Source organism: Ornithodoros turicata, chromosome 1 (assembly GCF_037126465.1).
Source record: "Ornithodoros turicata isolate Travis chromosome 1, ASM3712646v1, whole genome shotgun sequence".
Classification (NCBI taxonomy): Eukaryota; Metazoa; Arthropoda; class Arachnida; order Ixodida; family Argasidae; genus Ornithodoros; species Ornithodoros turicata.
The window spans coordinates 224,973,459-224,995,364 of NC_088201.1; positions in this window are offsets into that span (position 1 = coordinate 224,973,459).

A 21,906-nucleotide genomic window follows, 5' to 3' on the forward strand; every position below is an offset into this window, starting at 1 on the left:
TTTATTTCTTGCACTTATGCGTTTCAGGATACAATGAACGTGCAGGCAGGTCGCAAAAGACTACATTTATTGTTTTGTGACCTTGCTACAATGGCAATATATATTTTAGGAATGACAATGGTCAGGTACCCTCTCTAAATTTGTAGCACTCAATTTTAGGTTCGAATGAGCAATTAATAGCAACTTCCCTCCTGATATTTTCTCATATATGCTAAATTTTAAATTTAATGTGATCGAATATGTGATATTATAATAATATATAAGAATATAATATGTGATAAATGAATGTGATCAACAGTAGATGTAAACAACATGAGTAGCCAGAGAAGTGCATTCACAATAAATAATTTTCTTCTTATAGCATATATGTGCATGCCTATTAACTGAAACAATTATCACAGTTCCCTGACAAGTTTTAATTTCTGAGAGTGTACTGTAGAGGCTGCTTAGATCTACAACAGTTCATACAAGGTATTATATACTGTGAATGCCTTTAAAAATCCCATGTGACACATATGCCTGTACTTTCTGGAGGTGCTGTGGTAGTCAAAGTTTGTGGGCATTACGCAGGTTCTGCATCCATTTCTTGAGCATGTCGAGGCAGCTGTGAAGTAACCTGCATTGATGATGATTATTCCAATTTTTATGGTGCATCGACAACAAAGGAAATAATACATCAGAACATTGGTTTGGGTGCAACCAGTTAAAAATGAATATGTTGTTTAATAAATGCATTGGACAAATGTTAAAACATCAATTTAAAACATGGTTTACAATCCCTGTATCTTCTAAAAATTAAAAAGATTAAAAACTATTCTAAAAAGAATATGGGGAACTCTTCTAAAAAGAATTATAATCTCTAATTATTATATTGCTGGGTGAGGAGCCTATAAAGTGTAAGGTGTGTTTCTGATGTGAACATGTAAGAAAATATGTAAAACTGAGAGAGGCTAACCACAGTGCGTGCACTGAGGTTGTTCCTTCCTGTAAAGTAGAAACCAGTGGATGAGGAACGTGATACTTACCTGTACACCCAGCCGTATCACACTGCACAGATTATTCACTGGGTAGTCCTCATGACGAAACCTGTATTGAGAGACCACTTTTGCCTTAAAAACGGCTACAAATAGCACGACACGCTACAGATTATTACTATCGTAACAAGCTGACGATACAGCTCAGACACAAAGGCGTTATTCAAGTCGCGCCACACCACCGTTACGTAGGATTCTTTGTCACAAATCAAACCAAGGCACAAAACAATACCAATACATGAAAAAAGGTGACAATCTTGGTCTCATTATGACGTAATACCGAACTTGTGCGCAAAGGTAATTTAAAGAAATGAATGTGGCACTTGCTTCCGCAGAGAACACCGTGTACCATGCTAGCAATGCATGCAAAAAAGCGCTCGAGTGCTTGCACATATATTGATGACAACACTACCTGTGTAGTGTAACATGTTCTTTCAAGCATATTATGCATTCAAACTGTATTTGCCGCCGGGTAAAATGCAAGTGTGCTCGATTGAACGTCGGAAGAGCGATCACGCAACCTGCATCCAGTGCTCGTTTTGGGCAAAAAAACACTTCATAATGGTCAACTAAATATACAGAATGGACGCCTATTTATTCCTTGATGAGGAGTGACTCACCTGTACAAATTTAGGCCCTGTAACCTTGCCAGTACGGTTGGTACGACCGTAATTGCAAGAAGTTGCCATGATTGCTGCGGCGACTGTTGTGGGTACAGTAAGATGGCGGCCGGTTTCTTCACGCTCGCGCTCCCAATCCGCGATCCAGCCTTTTACAATCGAGATCAGTGCCCATACCACAACTTCATCATCGTCGGTTCTCATGTCTCGTCGTCGTCGTTTACAACATTTCTCCCCCCCCCCCCTACAAAAGAGACGCGTATAATGAACAACACAAATAGTTCGCAAATAGTTCACAACTGCCCATAGCGATCTAGTGGACGTCGAACTCTTGCACTGCGTCTTAACTGTTGTGGAGAAGGTGTTGCTCTTGCAGGTGACTGCGTTACCTGGGACGGAGTCTCCGTAACAGGATCCCACAACTATTCACACTATTTTGTTAGATGCGAGCCTCAAATGGTCTGCATGCACAAACCGTGTTTGGTCATGTACCTTCACTAGGAAAGTTACAGGTGATTTAAGTCTGATTATTTGTCCAGGCAACCAGTATGCATTTTCACCACGCACAGTTTTCACAAAGACTTTGTCACCAACAGTAGTATATTATCAGCTCAACTGACCCACAACTCATACAGTGGCCTGGACGCCATTAATGAGCAATTAGAGCAGTTTGGGACCCCCCACAGTAATTAGGATCATTCAGGGAGTCATTACACTAATTGGGGAGCATCTAATCCTGCGTCAAATGGATCCGCGGAACGTTCTGTACAAACACTTAAAAATGCCTCCTTAAAGCAACTTTAGAGGATGAACAGAAGGGAGTTAGCCGCTCACTTAAACATCGGGTTGATAACTTTCTCTTTGCGTACCGAAGTACTCCGCACACATTCACCAATAAGACGCCGAGTGAATTATTTCTGGGGCGTAAGGTACGGACAAGGCTGGTGCAACTTCGGCCAAGTTTGGCATCTGTAATGACTGAGAAGCTCGAAAGGGTTAAGTTGTGCGCAGACAAAAAGCGCCGCCAGAGCATTTGTACACTGTTGGTAGTAGTATATTATCAGCTCAACTGGCCCACAACTCACACAGTGGCCTGGACGCCATTAATGACCAATTAGAGCAATTTGCGACCCCCACAGTAATTAGGATCATTCAGGGAGTCATTACACTAATTGGGGAACATCTAAGAGGTGTCCAGACCACTGTGTGAGTTGTGGGCCAGTTGAGCTGCTAAAAAAATAAAAAATAGGAAGAAAATAAAATAAATAGATAGAAATAGAGTGGAGAGAAACAATTTATTTGAAAATCAACGATGCCGCGGCGAAGAAACCGCTCCGGGGTGACCAGCGCCCGCCATATTGGTAGTTGGCACCCAGCAGTTGCAGAGATCGACGACAGGTGGCCACTTAGTTGCCAGGCATCACACCAGATGGTGCCACCATCATAGCTCTAGGCGAGAAAGACAGAACAAGACACTAGCGGCAGGTAGAAAATGCCAACACTGCTAAACAAGTCTAGGCATGCGAGTGAAAAGGTGTAACTGCTACTGCTAAACAGCACGGAGAAAACAGTACACATCGGGGAAAAAGGCAATCACCTAGGCCTAACCACAGCGTCACAACACTATGCACAAGGCGGGAACCGCTAAACGTGCGTCAACACGGAAAAAAGGCTTGGTCACTGCTGAACAAGTCTAAACATGCGAGAAAAGGCTTAACACGAGCGCAGTCAAACATCGGCAAATCACTCGTTGGTCACTGCTAAACACGGCGAACATGCGAGAAAAGGAGCGCGGCAAATCACTCACCTTTTCCCCCGCGGCGACTGCTCATCAGGCAGGCAGAAACTGAGTGGGCGCGGGGACTGCGGAGCACACGTCTGCTCTCCGCGACAGCCAGCGAGAAACTGACTGGGATGCCGCGCTGCGGCAGCTATGGATGCGCGCGCGCTCCTAGCGCCCTCTGCGCCACCCGCTTGCAGGTGGTTTCGGTTTCGCCTCTCCGCTCCTCCCGCTGCGCGCGCGCGCTCCTAGCGGCGACGGGTGGCTTCTCAGTTTCAGTTTCACTCTCCTTTCTTTGCGCGCGCGTTTATCTGTGTAAAGGCAGCGCGCACCGCGCTCGCGTCATCAATACGTGAAGTTGTTCAGCTACCACTCGTTACAAAATTGTTCCCGCACCCACGCTTCTTGGGAAGAAGTGGAGAAGGAATGTTTCAGCAGCGAAAGTCCCCGCAACGAGCTCGTCATCACTGCTTTTCGCTATGTGATAGACATGGTAGGCTTTGGCAATATAGGAGAGATCTCGCCGGGGCCGCTGCAGAAGATGGTGCATCGGATCTACGCCCGTTACAAGAACGTCTGCATAATGGTTCCGGACGGACCCCTGGGACTGTTGAGAGAATTTGTGAGTCTGGCCAACGCAGAATTCAACTACATCGCTGCACACATCGTGGACCTTCTCGCTCGTGCCATCGCTCATATTAAGCACGCCCTGCGGAAGCAGCGACATTTGCAAGCAGTCTACATCGCGAACTTTGTCACCGACTTATTGAAATACCGCTTAGTTATCGACATGCAACGCATTAAACAGTCTGAATAACTTTGACGAGACTCTGTGTTTTCTTTCACTGAAACATCTTTATTGAATACATACAAGGGAGTTGGTCGATAGATGCCTGCACCCTCCCTGACTTGCCTCAACAGAAGGATATGGGGAATCTTCATCGCAGCGTCGTCATTGCGCGGGTCACAGTGCCAGTATGATGACGGAATGGTCATTCTTTTCGTACACCCATTCCGCTACTACACTGCTACGATGACCCGTGTTTCTCCTGTCTGCGCGAGAGAGAGAGAGAAGCATGTCTCGACTAGAACTTTTATTCTCGATTACATGCGTGTGCAGCTCTTTGTTCCACGGTTACTCGATGCCTGACATCGATGGTCTCGCGCTCCCTTCCGGGTTTTCCGGTGCTGCACAAGGAGAGAGTACTACCGTAATTTTATACGCGTCAAAACATAACAAAGCTCACCGTATTCACAGCTTCCGTAAGGGAAGGAGTGTACGGAATCCACGAGATAGTGTTTGTCGTCGTCGTAGGGGACCAAGCTCTTCTTGAGTCTCGAAATGGTGTACATTGTTTGCTTTATACTCTGGATGGTGCACTGCTTCTGAGAGACTGTCTTTTCATTGAACAGAGAATCTCGGTACACCTCGTGCAATAAGTGTTTCCTCACCACGTCCTTCTTAACTCCTTTCGCTCTCGCGATCTGTTTGTGTGACCTAGCCAAGAGAATGCTGTACATTTTCGCCATAACGAATAACACCACCTCCTGTCTCGTCTTTGAAGTACCCCATCTGGTTCGCATGCTCCTCGTTGAAAAGCGGGTGGTCCGGTGGATAGGAGGACAGATCTAGCTCACTGTCAATTTTCATCAGCTGCTCTTCAAGGCTTTCACACGTGAGAGAAAAAATATGCTGTCCGTATCGCTACAGATCAATTGCACTGGACACGTCAAGCGAGAAAAGAGAGACTCGTAGATGAAGCTGTACATTCGGACTTTGGATATTTCTAGAATGGCAAAGCCCACGTAAATGGGGATACGTGCATTTGATGCGACGCTGTTTCATCTCGTATAAGATGCACTTGTCACTCAGAATGAGAAAATGCTGGCCATCGACGGAGCTAGCTTTTCGGAGCGCGGTTTCTTTGTCGTAGGCTACGGCATACTTTTTCATTCATCTCACATTTTGTATCGTCTTACCGAACGTACTGTTCGACATGGTTTTGTACAGAAGTCGCTCGAATTACGTAGACGCGGCATTCCTCAACGCGACGTTCCTCTGCACGAAGGTTCGCAAAAAGTTGTCTTGCCAGAACGAGATGATGCTGTGAACACGTTTTATTTTCATGCCCAACCTCACGTACAGTGCGAGCAATGCATAATGAACGTCGTAGCGTTCTTTGTCGTAACACGTCAGCAAGAGTTTTTTTGTGGGAGGGGGACAGTTCTGCTGGTAGGGGGACAGTTCGTTCTCGTCCACGCACGTGTGTTCGGGTGCCAGGAGAAAATCCCTGGTGAGCGCGTGCAGTTCTCCGGAATACGACAAGTGTACTACGTAGACGTAACCCACTTCCGAATCGTGAGGAATGTTGAGAAAATCGATCTCGCTCCACCTCGAAGGATCGACCCATTCAAAAGCACCTGTCGGGAGATGGAAAGTCACCGCGTACGGGTACAAACTGTTGACGTCGAGATACTGGATAAAAGTCTTTTCTTTCTGGGGGTCGTAATCGTCGCACCCCTCGTGATTAGCCCGACAATATCTGTGGAAGCTGTTACAAATGCCTGCCCTGACTCCCTTCTCGATCGTTTCATACATCTCTTGGTCGCTTATGAGCTCGAGTTTGACATTGGTGAGCTTCAAAGTGCTACTCCACGCATAACTGGCGAGGGACACGGTGCGTAAGATATCTATCCCATCCGTCTCTAGCGCAATCTTTCTGAAATACAGCACGATGTCGCACAGCTGACAGGTGTCGAGCGTGACGTAGAGACGCGTTTAATCTCCTAGGTCCTTACATTCGAACAATTCGAAAATCTCGAGGGCGTACTGATAGTCCTCGTTCGTGATCTCTTGGTCGTTCAGGTTACTTTTGAAAGCTTCCTTTGGCGGTAGTGTGGGCAAATTGTAGGTTTCGAAACTGTCGACGAAGGCGTACGGGTAAATTCCCTTCCTGAGAAGGCGACGGAAACGGTCACCAAACATTTGGCGGGTGCAATGAAACGCATTCTCGCCACCGCTGGAGAGGATCGTTTCTACCAGGTTAGACAACGAGAGGTTGAAAAACTGCGTGGTATCGCGGAAATGGAGCTCGCCAATATTGAAGCGCATTCTTTTCTGTATTTTTTCTCGTATTTTTTCTGTGGTAGACGCGAAGATCCACGGTTCTCCCATATTTAGAACGTGCATGTGGCGGAGAAGGGAGCTCAAATCGTATTGCAGGTTGTGCATGCACACGACGAGTTCTTTGGTGTTACGACACGTAAGGTTACATGTATCACACAGCGTCGCAACAAAATTCGAGGAACCGGGGTCTACGAAACGGGTGTGGTCGTGATGCGACACCTTCCGCGTATATCGGTTAAATTCGCACCCGCAAAATTCGCAGTGCGTCGCACACTCATGTCGAACAAGGTCTACCACACTCATGACCAACGGTGAGGGAAGACGGTTCAGCCTATCGATTTGTTCGCTAAATCCCTTCAGTGCGAGCAAGCATTTTTCTGCCGCGTTAGGTCCCAAATAGCCATCTACACCCATTATTTTCCCATCACAACTTCTCACTAGCACGATGCTGTACGAGCTCATCCTGTGCACACTCGAGGCGTCCTTAACGAGTGGATCCTTTTCCAGTATGCTTTCCGTGCCCAACACCGCAAAATAGGGGTAGGGATGCATGTACTGTATCTTGGTGAAGGAGACGCTCTCCCCTGCTTTTGGCATTTCGAGAATTACTTCGTTTACGTCTCGACACAGACGTTCGTGCTGCTCCAACGCCCCTCTCGTCCTATAACCGCTCGTGCATTTCTCACAAAAAAATAGTCACCTCGTCCCATGAAAGTGCTATTTTCTGATTCCATAGAAATGCTCCCTAACCTCGAGCAGGTGGACTTTATCCTGATAGAGCGTGCAGGGAATCCGCCCGGTAGATATCGAACTCGTCTGCTCGTTGAACACGTAGATGTACACGGAGATTTTGTTTTTTCTCTCCCACAGGGAAATGTCTTCGTAAGTGACTCGGTAGCAGGGCGGCCAGTATTTTACACGCGTCTCCGGATTCAAAGGATTCATGTATTTGTGGTATCTGACATAATCGTTTGGGTTGTTCCTCAAAGGATGCAAGAGTGCCAGCCCGCTATACTTGAAACACTTGTTTTCGTGATTCGGTGGAAGTTTGACGTTTGTGAGAGTCTTTGTTTTTCTCTTCAACATTACGGGAAGCTCGATCGTGCACCCAATCCGCTTCGGTTTTAAGCGCACTAGTTTTAAGTCGACATATTGGACGTCGTTCGAGGTGAAACCAGATCCTTCTCTCGCATAGTTTTCTACGCGTCGCGAGGACTCTGCGATGGCAGCATTTATCGCGCCTTCGATTTCTTGACGGTTATGAACCACTCTGAAGTGAAGGTTCACGTGGAGGAGATGAGAAGTCACCCCATCGGCTCCGTCCTTAATCATGAGCGCTTTCGAGCACAGATAAAATTTGAAAGGCATGGGATAAGCTTCGAGGACGCGCGTGATTACTGGAGCTATGCTCGGTAGATAGAGTCGCAAATCGTCGACGTTGTCGTCGTGTGGGGAACAGAGAAGGGTGTACCTAGTAGCCGTTCCGTGGAATGCCTCATCTGTGACAAAAAAAAGAACGAAACGTCTCTCCGTGACGGAGGGATGATTCTCTACGACGTGTTCTCGCAATTCAACGATTCTACGAGCCTGGACAGGCTCAGCTTGGTTTTGAAATTCTGGGCTTGCATCTGGTGATTCATCTCCAACCCTACCAGACAGAGGAATGAAATCTGCATACGACTGATCCCCTTCGCAGATGAGCAATTCGTCTGCATTATCATGTCCATCTAGGGGTTCGTCGTCAGCGTCGTCCGTTTCAGGTATTACGAAAGACGGACTACTGACTCTGTCGTCGTCGTCGTCATCTGAAAGGACGACTGGGCTATTACCGAGATTCTCTATTCTAGCTTCGTGCTCTCTTTCTACGGCCACGAGCATGGCATCGATGGGGTCGTATTGACATGACAGCGTGGCACTGCGGTCAAACAAAATCAGTACGAGATTTCCCCTCACGAAACAATACTCACTTTTCCCTTCAGTTGAGGAACGCTTGAGATTGATGATGACAGAGAATGGGGTGAGTCCCTGTGTGTTCAGTGTCATGCGGAGACAGCGGCTATTGGTTCCTGAAAAAAAAAACAATGTCATACATAGAATACACTCTCACAGCAGAGACGGTCAACTTACATTTTGCTCCACGAAACGTCTCACGTCGTGGATGAATGTCCCTCGTGGGCTTCCTATCCATCGTCGTAGAACCAGAGCACCTTTTATAGTCGCTACATCGCTCTCCTCCTCTTCGCATTGCGACGGTGTCGTCTGTACATTGACCACCCCGCCTTCTGTCTTTCGCGCCTTTTTTCTTTGCGATGTCGCATATGACAATGATACCATAGACGTTGAATAAAACATTACACTAATGTCTAGCTAACACTCTGGACCGACTTCTATATGACAACGAGAAGATCCTGTGTGGGATTTGAACCCAGGAACCTCCTACACTGGACGCGACACACGAACCACTAGTCTAATTCGTGCTGCGTGACGTCTTTCTTATCGTAGAGCTCGTGTCTACACATGTCCAAACATGTTCAAACACGTTCAATGACGTCATAGAGAGGGATAGATAGAGAGAGAGGAACTTGTGTGTCCGCCGCTCATGTCGCAACACGTTCATACATGTCCAAACACGTTCAATGACGTCATAGAGAGTGAGAGGAAAAGCTTTACTATAAATGTCGAAGCACACGTTTGATTGTCATTCTCGTGCCATCATGATCAGCTTGGTATATCCTCGTGAGTAATACCCATGTCGTCATCATCGTCGAAATGTTTGAAGAGTTTCGTTTCCAGTTTACACCACTTTTGCTGCGCATGAAGTCGGTTTTTTCCCACCTCACATATTTCGGGAGATTGGCAGCGCCCGCTTCTTCTGCACCAATTGCGGTGGATTGTGGTCCAAAGGTACGCTTCCTCGTTTTTTTTAATACGTTCTATAATCGCTCACATTTTTTTTTTTTTCAGAGCAAAAGCATTGGACGGACCGATTGATTCGCCCGTTTCTCGGCTGTCGGACGGTACCGTTCGAGGTACGTTGCGAAGGAGTTCGACTATTGAAGGAAGATGGAGAAGATGAACCATCAGTGTCACTCTGTGACTGAAGAAGATTGTACGTGTGTTTATGATAAAAAAAACACGCATTTCTCACGCTCCTTTCGTTGCAGATTACGAATGGCTACTGACGGGAGATCTACCCCTGGTCCTAACCTTCAAGCCTCCTCCGAAGACCTTCTTTTTGCGGATCGGCGATCACCTGACCACCTGTCGTTGCGGTGGACTCTGGTCGAGAAACCCCAGCCATTGGTTAGACTCGAGCCTTCGTCCGTGTTTGGGCTGTCTTCCCGGCTACGAAACCAAAGCTGGAGCCTAATTCATGTGTAACCTCTCATGGTCAATAAAAAAGGTTGCTACTCTCATTCCGTCTCAGTCATGACGCCCGAGCAGAGGTTTGCAACCTTTGTGCAAACGCGAATGTATCGGGACTTGCTGCGATTACGCGATTATATTCACGGCGATAGCTGCGAGGGTGACTTTCGCTCGATTCTCAAGACGATACCCTTACGTCTGTTCACCGTCAGTGGGAAGATTGCAAAGAAAATGAAGCGTTTCATAGATTACAAGCTCGAGCTGTAGGAAAAGTATAGACGAGGAGAGGCAGTCGACCCGTGTCTCATCAACGCGGGTTTCAACCGACCTATCGTCCGTCGCTACTGGCGTCTCCACACATCCCTCGACGTCACGGTGACCGGCGACGACGAGTGTCGGGTCAGCACGTTGGAAGATCGTCTTGCAAGCGTCTTGTGTATGTCGTGAAAAAATAAATAGACTACTTTTACGAAACGAGTTCGCTCACGAGGAGAGGTTTTATTGTTTCGTCATTCTCTTCGAGGTTACAGGAAAACATGGATACACAATTCTTCAAGCTGTAGCGTTTCGACATGCGCGTGGCTACGTAGGTACAAAACAGCCCACAGTAAGGCGAAAAAGGCGATTGAATACATTGGTCGTTATACTTGTTCACTGCAGGTAGAGTCCTTCGAAGGTTTGCTTCGATGGGGGGAAGTCCGTAGCTGTCGAAAAACACGGCAGACCCGTCGTAGTTTTTCAGGTAGAGCACCCAGTGCTGCCCGCGCTTTCTTCGCTCTTCGGTATTGAAGATTAAATAGCCGGGCTTGCGTAAAACGAAGGCATCGTCGGAAGCGCAAATGCCTCTCAGCATGGAGGAAGCGAGGGGGTTCAGGGACACGAGTTCCAAGATGTCGCTCTCGTACATCTTTTCTATGGGAAGGTGATCGTACTGTCCTTGTCGACGCACATGAGCTTGGGACATTCGGAAATCAAGAGGACGGTGACCACGTGTGGAAGGGCGTTAGTGAAGCGTAATTGCAGGCGAACGTTTCCTTTTCGCCACTCGTTCAAATGCGAAGGAGAAGAACACTTGTCCACGTCCAAGTTGAAGTAGAGATGGAACCCGTTCGTTTTAAATCGCTCTTAGCTATACTTGAAATGTTTCTCACCCAGTTCTTGCAAGAAGTTAAAGTAGAGAATTTTGACGAGGTCGTTCTTAAAGTCGTACTCGGCTCGCACTTGCTGACCGTCCATGGAGAGCATCGAAATAGACAGGTCGTAATGGCGGAATTTGTAGGGGTTCGATTGGATGTCGCCGAGAAAGTCGGACGTGGTGAGCAGGGCGATGCATAATTTGGAAGGCACCCTTTCGACAACGACGAATTTAAACTCATAGCGGTCCCCAACGACAAGAAAACGTACAATTACGAGGTAGACATTAAAGAAATGACGTTACACTTGAAAAAGGTGACGCTGGCACCTTCCCTGTTTTTCGAATACGAGCGGCGGCTTCAGTTCACGCCAGCCATCTACGTGTTACGCGGATTGGAAACCAAGGTGCGGAGCTTGAGTGCCGGTAGCTTGGACGCTCACTTTGAAAACGTTTTCCCCAAAAGGGTGCCTTCCAAATTATGCGTCGCCCTGCTCGCCACGTCCGACTTTCTCGGCGACATCCAATCGAACCCCTACAAATTCCGCCATTACGACCTGTCTATTTCGATGCTCTCCGTGGACGGTCAGCAAGTGCGAGCCGAGTGCGACTTTAAGAACGACCTCGTCAAAATTCTCTACTTTAACTTCTTGCAAGAACTGGGTGAGAAACATTTCAAGTATAGCTAAGAGCGATTTAAAACGAACGGGTTCCATCTCTACTTCAACTTGGACGTGGACAAGTGTTCTTCTCCTTCGCATTTGAACGAGTGGCGAAAAGGAAACGTTCGCCTGCAATTACGCTTCACTAACGCCCTTCCACACGTGGTCACCGTCCTCTTGATTTCCGAATGTCCCAAGCTCATGTGCGTCGACAAGGACAGTACGATCACCTTCCCATAGAAAAGATGTACGAGAGCGACATCTTGGAACTCGTGTCCCTGAACCCCCTCGCTTCCTCCATGCTGAGAGGCATTTGCGCTTCCGACGATGCCTTCGTTTTACACAAGCCCGGCTATTTAATCTTCAATACCGAAGAGCGAAGAAAGCGCGGGCAGCACTGGGTGCTCTACCTGAAAAACTACGACGGGTCTGCCGTGTTTTTCGACAGCTACGGACTTCCCCCCATCGAAGCAAACCTTCGAAGGACTCTACCTGCAGTGAACAAGTATAACGACCAATGTATTCAATCGCCTTTTTCGCCTTACTGTGGGCTGTTTTGTACCTACGTAGCCACGCGCATGTCGAAACGCTACAGCTTGAAGAATTGTGTATCCATGTTTTCCTGTAACCTCGAAGAGAATGACGAAACAATAAAACCTCTCCTCGTGAGCGAACTCGTTTCGTAAAAGTAGTCTATTTATTTTTTCACGACATACACAAGACGCTTGCAAGACGATCTTCCAACGTGCTGACCCGACACTCGTCGTCGCCGGTCACCGTGACGTCGAGGGATGTGTGGAGACGCCAGTAGCGACGGACGATAGGTCGGTTGAAACCCGCGTTGATGAGACACGGGTCGACAGTACAGATTTGACCCCTACGACAATTAAAACATGGACGACACTACAAATGACTTTGACTATTCGCTCCTCTCTCCAGAGGTGGACGAAGAGGAAGCGGAAAGGGTCGTCTCGGAATTAAAGAAGGTTCTTTCCTGGGATTGCGAGGGTTGTGTCTCCGTGTCGGGAAAGCCCATCAGACACTCCTCCTTTTACGAACTCGTCAATTATTTGTTGCAGCGTAAGACGGGAAAGAAACCTTCCTGGTTCCCCAAAGTCTCGAAGCTATTGCGTCTGATTTCTCTGCCCAAATCTCGCGAGTCTCAACAGGAGCAGCAGCAGGCCTCCATTGCGTGGACGACTTATGGAGGGATATGAAAAGCCAGTGGGTGGTTTGGGGGGTGTGGACCGCTATAGAAAAGCGCGTCACTTGAGCAAAAAGAAGGCTTGAGCAAAAACCCTCCCGCTAAAGACGAAGCGCCCCGCCGAAATGAAAAAGGCCGTGATAAGACTTTTTCGGGGAGGTAACGCACCTACACACATCTTTTGCGACAGAGGAGGGGAATTCTACAACAAGACCGTCAAGGAGTATCTCTCACGAAAGAAGGTCCACTTGTATTCCACCTTCTCTGCAGTAACCAAACTATCGCAGGCAGAACGCATGATAAGCACTTTACGCGACAGAATATTCCGCTATTTTAGAGTAACCGGAAAATACCACTTCGTTTCCGTGCTTCCCATGATCGTGCGCGGCTACAACAACACCAAACACAGGACTTTGGGCATCCGCCCGTCCGAAGTCACGCCCGAAACGAATTGGAGCTGTTCAATAAGATAAATGGGAAGCCCGTCGTACCCTCCGTGAAAAAGAAGCTCAATGTGGGGGATAAAGTGAGGGTCCTACTACACAGAAAAGGTTTTCATAAGAGCTCGGAAGGGAGTTGGTCGCCTCAGATTTTCGCCGTCTGCCGCCTGAGAAACACCTCCCCTCCCGTCGTGCACCTGGAAGATTACCGGGGTAAGGAAGTGGACGGATCTTTCTACCCAGAGGAGGTACTCGTCGTAACCCGAGACGCCAATCATCCTTGACCAGTAACGAAAGTGCTGAGAAAGAAGCAAGTGAACGGTGAGAGCTTCTCCTTGGTTCGCTGGTTCGGTTACGACAAAGAACACGACAGTTGGGTTCCGAGCAGCGACGTGGTCAAGATTGGGAAATGACGTCAGACATCTACGTTCACCTGCTCTCGAACGCCAGCATGGATAAGTTTCCCTCGAATAAACTCAACGCCTTCACGGTAGCTCTCGATAGTCCACTTCAGCTCTCGAATCGCTATAAAGTCGGTCTGATGGATCTCAGCATAAGCAACGATTTTTTAAATATCGGGTACGAAAGGCAAGATGCGAAAATCGAGGTTTCTTTCGAGGAGACTGTCGAATCCGGGAGAACTTTCGTGTCACCTCGCATCTCGAGAGGGATTTGGGAAAAGCCCTTTCGGAATTTAACGTTTCTTTCGCGTACAATAAATCGCGATACGACTTCGTCTTACCCGTGGACGTGAAAGCCGTGGAATTGGACCCTCGGCTCGCACATGCGCTGGATGCCTCGCTAGCGTCCCACGAAGCAGGTCGTGCGGTGAAGCCTCCCAAATTGAGTGAACGCGAAGCCACCTCCATCTTATTGGAGCACGCCGCACCCGTCGCTTTCGGCGACGTCACATTGAATTCGGAAACCACGTCCCTACGGAACACACTCAACAAGTATTTCCAGACGCACAAGCTGGACGCCTCGCTAGAATTCACCGATAACATCTACTCTCTGAAAACGCCGAAAGGGTTGCACGTACCGGAACCCTTTGTCAAGCTTCTACATCTCACACCCGTCGAGGACGACGAACATTTAAAGAACGATTACGATGTCTCGTCTCGTGGTCCGAAACAACGTTACGAAGCGACGAAGGATGGAAAATACTTTAACCTGGTCGGTCAGATCAATACCGACCTGCTTCAACAGCCGTGCCTGGTGGTACCTGCCATCGAGATTCGCGTCGTTTTCCTCTTAAACAACGACGAATTTAAACTCATAGTGGTCCCCAACGACAAGAAAACGTACAATTACGAGGTAGACATTAAAGAAATGACGTTACACTTGAAAAAGGTGACGCTGGCACCTTCCCTGTTTTTCGAATACGAGCGGCGGCTTCAGTTCACGCCAGCCATCTACGTGTTACGCGGATTACAAGTGGACCTTCTTTCGTGAGAGATACTCCTTGACGGTCTTGTTGTAGAATTCCCCTCCTCTGTCGCAAAAGATGTGTGTAGGTGCGTTACCTCCCCGAAAAAGTCTTATCACGGCCTTTTTCATTTCGGCGGGGCGCTTCGTCTTTAGCGGGAGGGTTTTTGCTCAAGCCTTCTTTTTGCTCAAGTGACGCGCTTTTCTATAGCGGTCCACACCCCCCAAACCACCCACTGGCTTTTCATATCCCTCCATAAGTCGTCCACGCAATGGAGACCTGCTGCTGCTGTTGAGACTCGCGAGATTTGGGCAGAGAAATCAGACGCAATAGCTTCGAGACTTTGGGGAACCAGGAAGGTTTCTTTCCCGTCTTACGCTGCAACAAATAATTGACGAGTTCGTAAAAGGAGGAGTGTCTGATGGGCTTTCCCGACACGGAGACACAACCCTCGCAATCCCAGGAAAGAACCTTCTTTAATTCCGAGACGACCCTTTCCGCTTCCTCTTCGTCCACCTCTGGAGAGAGGAGCGAATAGTCAAAGTCATTTGTAGTGTCGTCCATGTTTTAATTGTCGTAGGGGTCAAATCTGTACTGCTTTAGTATGCGATACAGTGCTTGCAGTATGAGTTTCACTTTGACGTCGTCACTCTCCTTCGAGGAAAGAATGTTTCCGATGGAGGAGGAGGAGGTGGTGACTTCAATTCTCTTGGCCATTGGCGAAAAGCTTCAACACGGCGGAAAGCAGGAGAGGAACCACCGAGGAAAGAACGCCCTGTCCTCGCTGCTGAGACAGATAGCGCTTCAAACGTTGCGGATTCTTGTGAATCTTTTTGTAGGCGAGCCGTCGTAAGTAGCGTTTGTGCTTCTTCAAACGCGCGAACGTGTCTGGAGCTAGAACCACCTTTCCGTTCAATACATTGAGGCAAATTTCGGAGAGGTGTTCCATGTCGGACGAGGAAGAACGTCTCAAGGCGTCGCGACGGCGCGGAGGGGGTAGAGTGAAGAGTACTTTGAGTAAAGTGACGTGAGGGCGGAGATTCATTTCGGAGCGTAGATATATTGACGTTCTCCCGGAAAGATATTGCTACGCAACCTGTGATCCTCGTGCGTATAGTTGTGAAGATCCACGAGTAAATAGGCGTGGGGTGACGACATCGCTTGTTTATATGCGTCCAGAAAATACTCCAATCTTTTTCTGCCAAATAGCTGTTGCCCGAAATGTTCCATCTGGTGCACGTTGCGCACGCTGCTCCACAGGACGACGTAACTGGCATTGTAGGATATAGTTCTAAAATGACTACTGTCGAAAAAGATGTTTTGAATGAGTAAGAAGATCGATGCGTTGGCTTGGTGAGAACCCCGAATGAAAAGATCGGTCACCTCCTTCAAGGAACCGGCGTCGGTCATGTGATCGTCGACGACGATCAGCGTAGCGCGCGACGTGTCCCACTCTCGCGGTAGCTCCTTGGTAAATTTTACAGAGTCCCCAAATTCGGCCTGCATGCTCGGCGAAGCATATTTCTGTATACGTAGAATATTTGTGACAGAGGCTTATCCACCAAGTCGTTCAGGTTCCTCAGCACGTTCGCAACGAACGTAGATTTGCCGCACATGGAGGGACCGCTTACGATACAGCGAAAAGGATGATGGACACGAAAAGGTTCGGGGGAAGACATGTTGCGTGCGTACACAATGCACGAAGAAAAAGAAGAGACTGAGACTCGAAGAGAAATGCATCGCGTTTATTTACACGTCGTCGTCATCGTCCTCTACATCGGAACTGCGTTCCCAATACAGATTATCCAGGCTAAAGTTGGACTTCTTTTTCGTCAGTCTGTCCGCCGCTAAGATGCGGTCGAGCGTCCGCATCTTGTCCTGACACATTTCTTGACGCGCTTGCAACCATTCCGGGCGGTGGACTTGAAAGGCTTCCTCCACGATGCCGCGAATAAATTCGCGAAGCTCTTCGTTTTTTGTCTTTTCCTTGCGACGACGAGAAACGCAGGAGAATAAACCACACATGGCGTTTTCCACGTATCGGTCAGAACGATGACGCGAGCGCGGTGCGCGCTGCCTTTATACAGATAAACGCGCGCGCGCAAAGAAAGGAGAGTGAAACCGAAACTCAGAAGCCACCCGTCGCCGCTAGGAACGCGCGCGCAGCGGAGAGAGGAAACCGAAACAGCCCGCGGGCGGGCGGCGCAGAGGGCGCTAGGAGCGCGCGCGCATCCATAGCTGCCGCAGCGCGGCATCCCAGTCAGTTTCTCGCTGGCTGTCGCGGAGAGCAGATGTGCGCTCGGTTGCTCCGCAGTCCCTGCGCTCGCTCAGTTTCTGGCTGGCTGTCGCGGAGAGCAGACGTATGGTCGGGTGCTCCGCGCCCGCTCAGTTTCTGCCTGCCTGATGAGCAGTCGCCGCGGGGGAACAGGTGAATGATTTGCCGCGCTCCTTTTCTCGCATGTTCACCGTGTTTAGCGGTGACCAACGAGTGATTTGTCGATGTTTCACCACGCTCGTGTTAAGCCTTCTCTCGCATGTTTAGACTTGTTTAGCAGAGAGCAAGCCTGTTGTTTAGCGGTTCCCGCCCTGTGTTAAGTGTATAGAGTTGAGGCGCTGTGGTTAGGCCTAGTTGATTGCCTTTTTCCCCGATGTGTACTGTTTTCTTCGTGCTGTTTAGGAGTAGCGGTTACACCTTTTCTCTCGCATGCCTAGACTTGTTTATGCACATGCCTAGACTTGTTTATGCACATGCCTAGACTTGTTTATGCACATGCCTAGCAGTGTTGGCATTTTCTACCTGCCGCTAGTGTCTTGTTCTGTCTCTCTCGCCTAGAGCTATGATGGTGGCGCCATCTGGTGTGATGCCTGGCAACTAAGTGGCCACCTGTCGTCGATCTCTGCAACTGCTGGGTGCCAACTACCAACATGGCGGGCGCTGGTCACCCCGGAGCGGTTTCTTCGCCGCGGCATCGTTGATTTTCGAATAAATTGTTTCTCTCCACTCTATTTCTATCTATTTATTTTATTTTCTACCTATTTTTTAGTTTTTTAGCAGCTCAACTGGCCCACAACTCACACAGTGGTCTGGACACGTCTTAGATGGTCCCCAATTAGTGTAATGACTCCCTGAATGATCCTAATTACTGTGGGGGTCGCAAATTGCTCTAATTGCTCATTAATGGCGTCCAGGCCACTGTGTGAGTTGTGGGCCAGTTGAGCTGATAATATACTACTACCAACAGTGTACTATATGCTCTGGCGGCGCTTTTTGTCTGCGCACAACTTAACCCTTTCGAGCTTCTCAGTCATTACAGATGCCAAACTTGGCCTAAGTTGCACCAGCCTTGTCCGTACCTTACGCCCCAGAAATAATTCACTCAGCGTCTTATTGGTGAATGTGTGCGGAGTACTTCGGTACGCGAAGAGAAAGTTATCAACCCGATGTTGAAGTGAGCGGCTAACTCCCTTCTGTTCATCCTCTAAAGTTGCTTTAAAGAGGCATTTTTAAGTGTTTGTACAGCACGTTCCGCGGATCCATTTGACGCAGGATGGTACGGAGGTGTTACAGTGTGTCGTATTCCGTTGGCTTGTAGGAAGCTTTCAAACTGAAGCGACTTAAACTGAGGACCATTGTCGGTCACCACCTCTTTCGGCAATCCGTACGCAGCAAAAAGGGAGCGAACCTGTTCCACTGTCTTACCGCCGGACGTGTTGCTCATGATACGTACTTCGAGCCACTTAGAGTGCGCGTCAATTAACACCAAGAAGTATTTCCCTTCTTTCTGTGCAAAATCAATAAAAACACGCTCCCATGGGGTCACGCTCCATGACCAACGTTGCAAGGGTGCAGCCGGCAACGACGGTCTAACACTCTGATGATGCATTCGCGTGCGATTTTTCCAACTGTTTGTCAATACCAAACCCCCATACTGTGGATCGAGCCATAGCTTTCATTTTGTGCTCCTCGTGCAACATTGCAAACACTTCACGTTGTAAAGCTGCTGGTATGACTACACGATTATTCCACACAACACAGTCCATGTCCACTGAGAGATCATACCTACGAACAAAAAAACGGTTTCAGCTCCTCCGTTACCTCACGTGGCCAACCTGACAATGTCATTTTCCTTACTGTGCTTAACACATCGTCCTTGTCAGTCGCAGTCTGAACATCTATGGCAGTTAGTGGTATGTCTCTTATGGCAGAGAAGCTGTAAATTTGTTCCACTTTGTCTGTCGTGTCTGGAAGTGGAAGTCGTGATAACCCATCAGCATTCCCTATGGTACTGCCTTTTTGATAGCGTACGCGGTACCTGAAATTTGCTAGAAACATCAACCATCGATGTACTCTGCTAGCTGCTACTGCACTAGCGTGCTTCTTTGGATCAAAAAATGAAGAGAGTGGCTGATGATCGGCCACAATTTCGAATTCTCGACCCATCAAGTACTTTTCAAACTTCTTGATACCGAAGACAATTGCTAAAGCCTCCTTTTCTAAGTGCGCGTAATTACGTTCACTTTTATTTAACATACGAGAGGTAAAAGCTAAGGGTCTTTCTATGCCCTCGTCAATTTGGGAGATAACAGCTCCCAACCCATAGGAAGACGCGTCACAAGGAAGTCTAATATCCTTTCTAGGGTCAAACAGTTCTAAAACTCTGTTGCTGCGTAACAAAACTTTGCATTCTTGAAATGCTTTGTGACATTTGGAATTCCAATTCCACTTAGCATCTCCGCGTAACAACTGGTACAACGGTTCCAGGACCTGAGCTACATTTGGTAAAAATTTACCATAAGACCCTCCCAAGAAAGCTCGCAGCTCCGTCACACAGGTTGGCTCTGGCGCATTTACTATGGCCTGAACCTTTTTCTCCGTGGGGTGCAACCAGCTCTCACCAACTCCCCATAGAGCCCGTAGTATAGGTAAGTTCAGACAACACTGGGCACTCGACCAATGAGAATGCAGAGATTGCTCCCTCAATCCTCCAATCAGAATTCTTTCGGTCCGGCTCGCAGCCCGTCCGGTTCTGGCTGTTTCTGACTTCTGCTTTCCATACTGGCCAGTACCGGCTACCCCTGACCTCTAAATCTAGTAGCTTTTATGCACGCCGTAAAGTTATTCCGTGACTCCCAACAACTGTGAAAAGTGTCGTAATGAACAGGAATTTATTTGAGTCCTTATACTGATACAATCGGCAAGTTGACGCATATACATGCACTGAGCGTACAGAGTCCATTCCGTAGCGCTTTCTAGCAGACTGGAACAAAGTTCAAACTTGCAAAACACGCAGATCGACACAGCGTATTCCCAGCAACGAACAACTGTCACATACTTGCGCACAATCTCTTGATCATCATATCCTTGCCTGCTACACGTCAAACATAAAATGCTGTTGCTTCATGAATCCCATTTTCTTGTCACCGCTATGCAGATCTGAGGGCGCTCGAACATGTTCATCGAACCAGAATTCACGACAACACTTCAGTTTGAAATCCGATTGGCTGTTCGTAGACCGACGCTTGTGTCGAGAAACAGTACAACACGATGAAAAACACCATAATACACGTCGACGTCGAACGCGCTTGCCTCTCAAAGAAAATACAGCGCCGACCCGACGTCCACCGTTCAAATTTCAAATGAAACCGCCGAGGGAGTACGCAGCACGCAGGCGAGGAAGCGCGAAGTGCCGTTTTCAAATTCCGTCAACCAATCCGGACGCGCTTGCGGCGTCCGAGCAATAGAGAGGCACGGATTGCTCCGTGCGCAGTAACACGCATTTTGATACAGATTTTGCGAGAGCTGTGGGGGGCTGCTAGGGCCCCCGGTTGCGACGGTGTACGTTGGGTTGATGTCAAGCGTAATATTCATGTTGTCCTTTCCATATTTAATGATGTATTTGCATCAGGTGTTGTACTCAACAAATTAAAAAGAGCCGTTATTAGGCCCATATTTAAAAAGGGAAACGGAGCGACGTGAAGAATTATCGGCCTATATCCATTCTGCCAGTACTAGCGGTGATAGTGAAAAAAATACGTTGTCTCAGTGACTTTGCCAAGATCTCCTACAATGTGTTTTCAAGCAATCAGTTTGTGCTTATTGAAGGACATGACACTACTGGATGAATTAAATGATGCGATTTATGATTTATAGCCGTGTTTACATGAATACTACACAAGCGTATCGAATCGAGTCGAAACCGGAGAGAAGACGATACGCCACCGTTTACATGAATGCGCATCGAGCCCAGATCGGATGTGGCGCCACGCCGTGTCATATCGGAAAGTTAGAGGCGCACTTCCGCAAATACTGCCGTTTCCGGTGCCTCGCTACCTTCGCACCGAACGCTGAAACATCGAAAACGTAGCATCAACGCCCCATTTTCAGGCGTACTTCAGAATGAAATCTGCTCTACGGCTGCAAGCCCAGCTGCTTCTGTTAGTGTAGACTAACCTACATATCCAAAACGGAGCGTGGCTGTGAACTCCCTAATATCATCATTTTGTGATCCCGACTAGGAGTAGCAGACGACGCAACTAGTCCGCAGCCGAACGCCGCTTCGCATAATCCTCTCTTCTTGCCTTGATGCGCATCGTCTGTTCACATGCACAGTTTGAATGCGCATCCACCGTCTCGATCCACCTCTGTTTAGCGAATTGAATACGATACGCTCTCCTAGCGAATTGACGCGTTTACATGGGTGGATTCGAATCGACAACTGGATACGATACGCTAGTGTCGTATCCATGTAAACGCGGCTTATGATCTTTTAGATAGGCTGCAGTTTGCTCTGGCGTTATCACTAGAACTTTCCCGAGCATTCGACTCCATATTCAATTATGTTCTTTTGAATAAGTCGTATGCATATGGATACAAATGAGGTTTATTTTTCTGGTTAACCAACTTCTTAAGCAAGCGCACGCAAGTGTTTTTTGTTTGTGGTTTATATAGTCATGTTACCTCAGAACATGTGGGGTTCCACAAACTCCACTTGCGCCATTGTAATTTAATTTCTATGTTAATAAATTCTCCGACGTTGTACAATACAGTAAAATACTCCACTTTGTAGATGACACCCGTCTTGTTGTCAAGTCAGATATAACAGTTTGAAGTTATT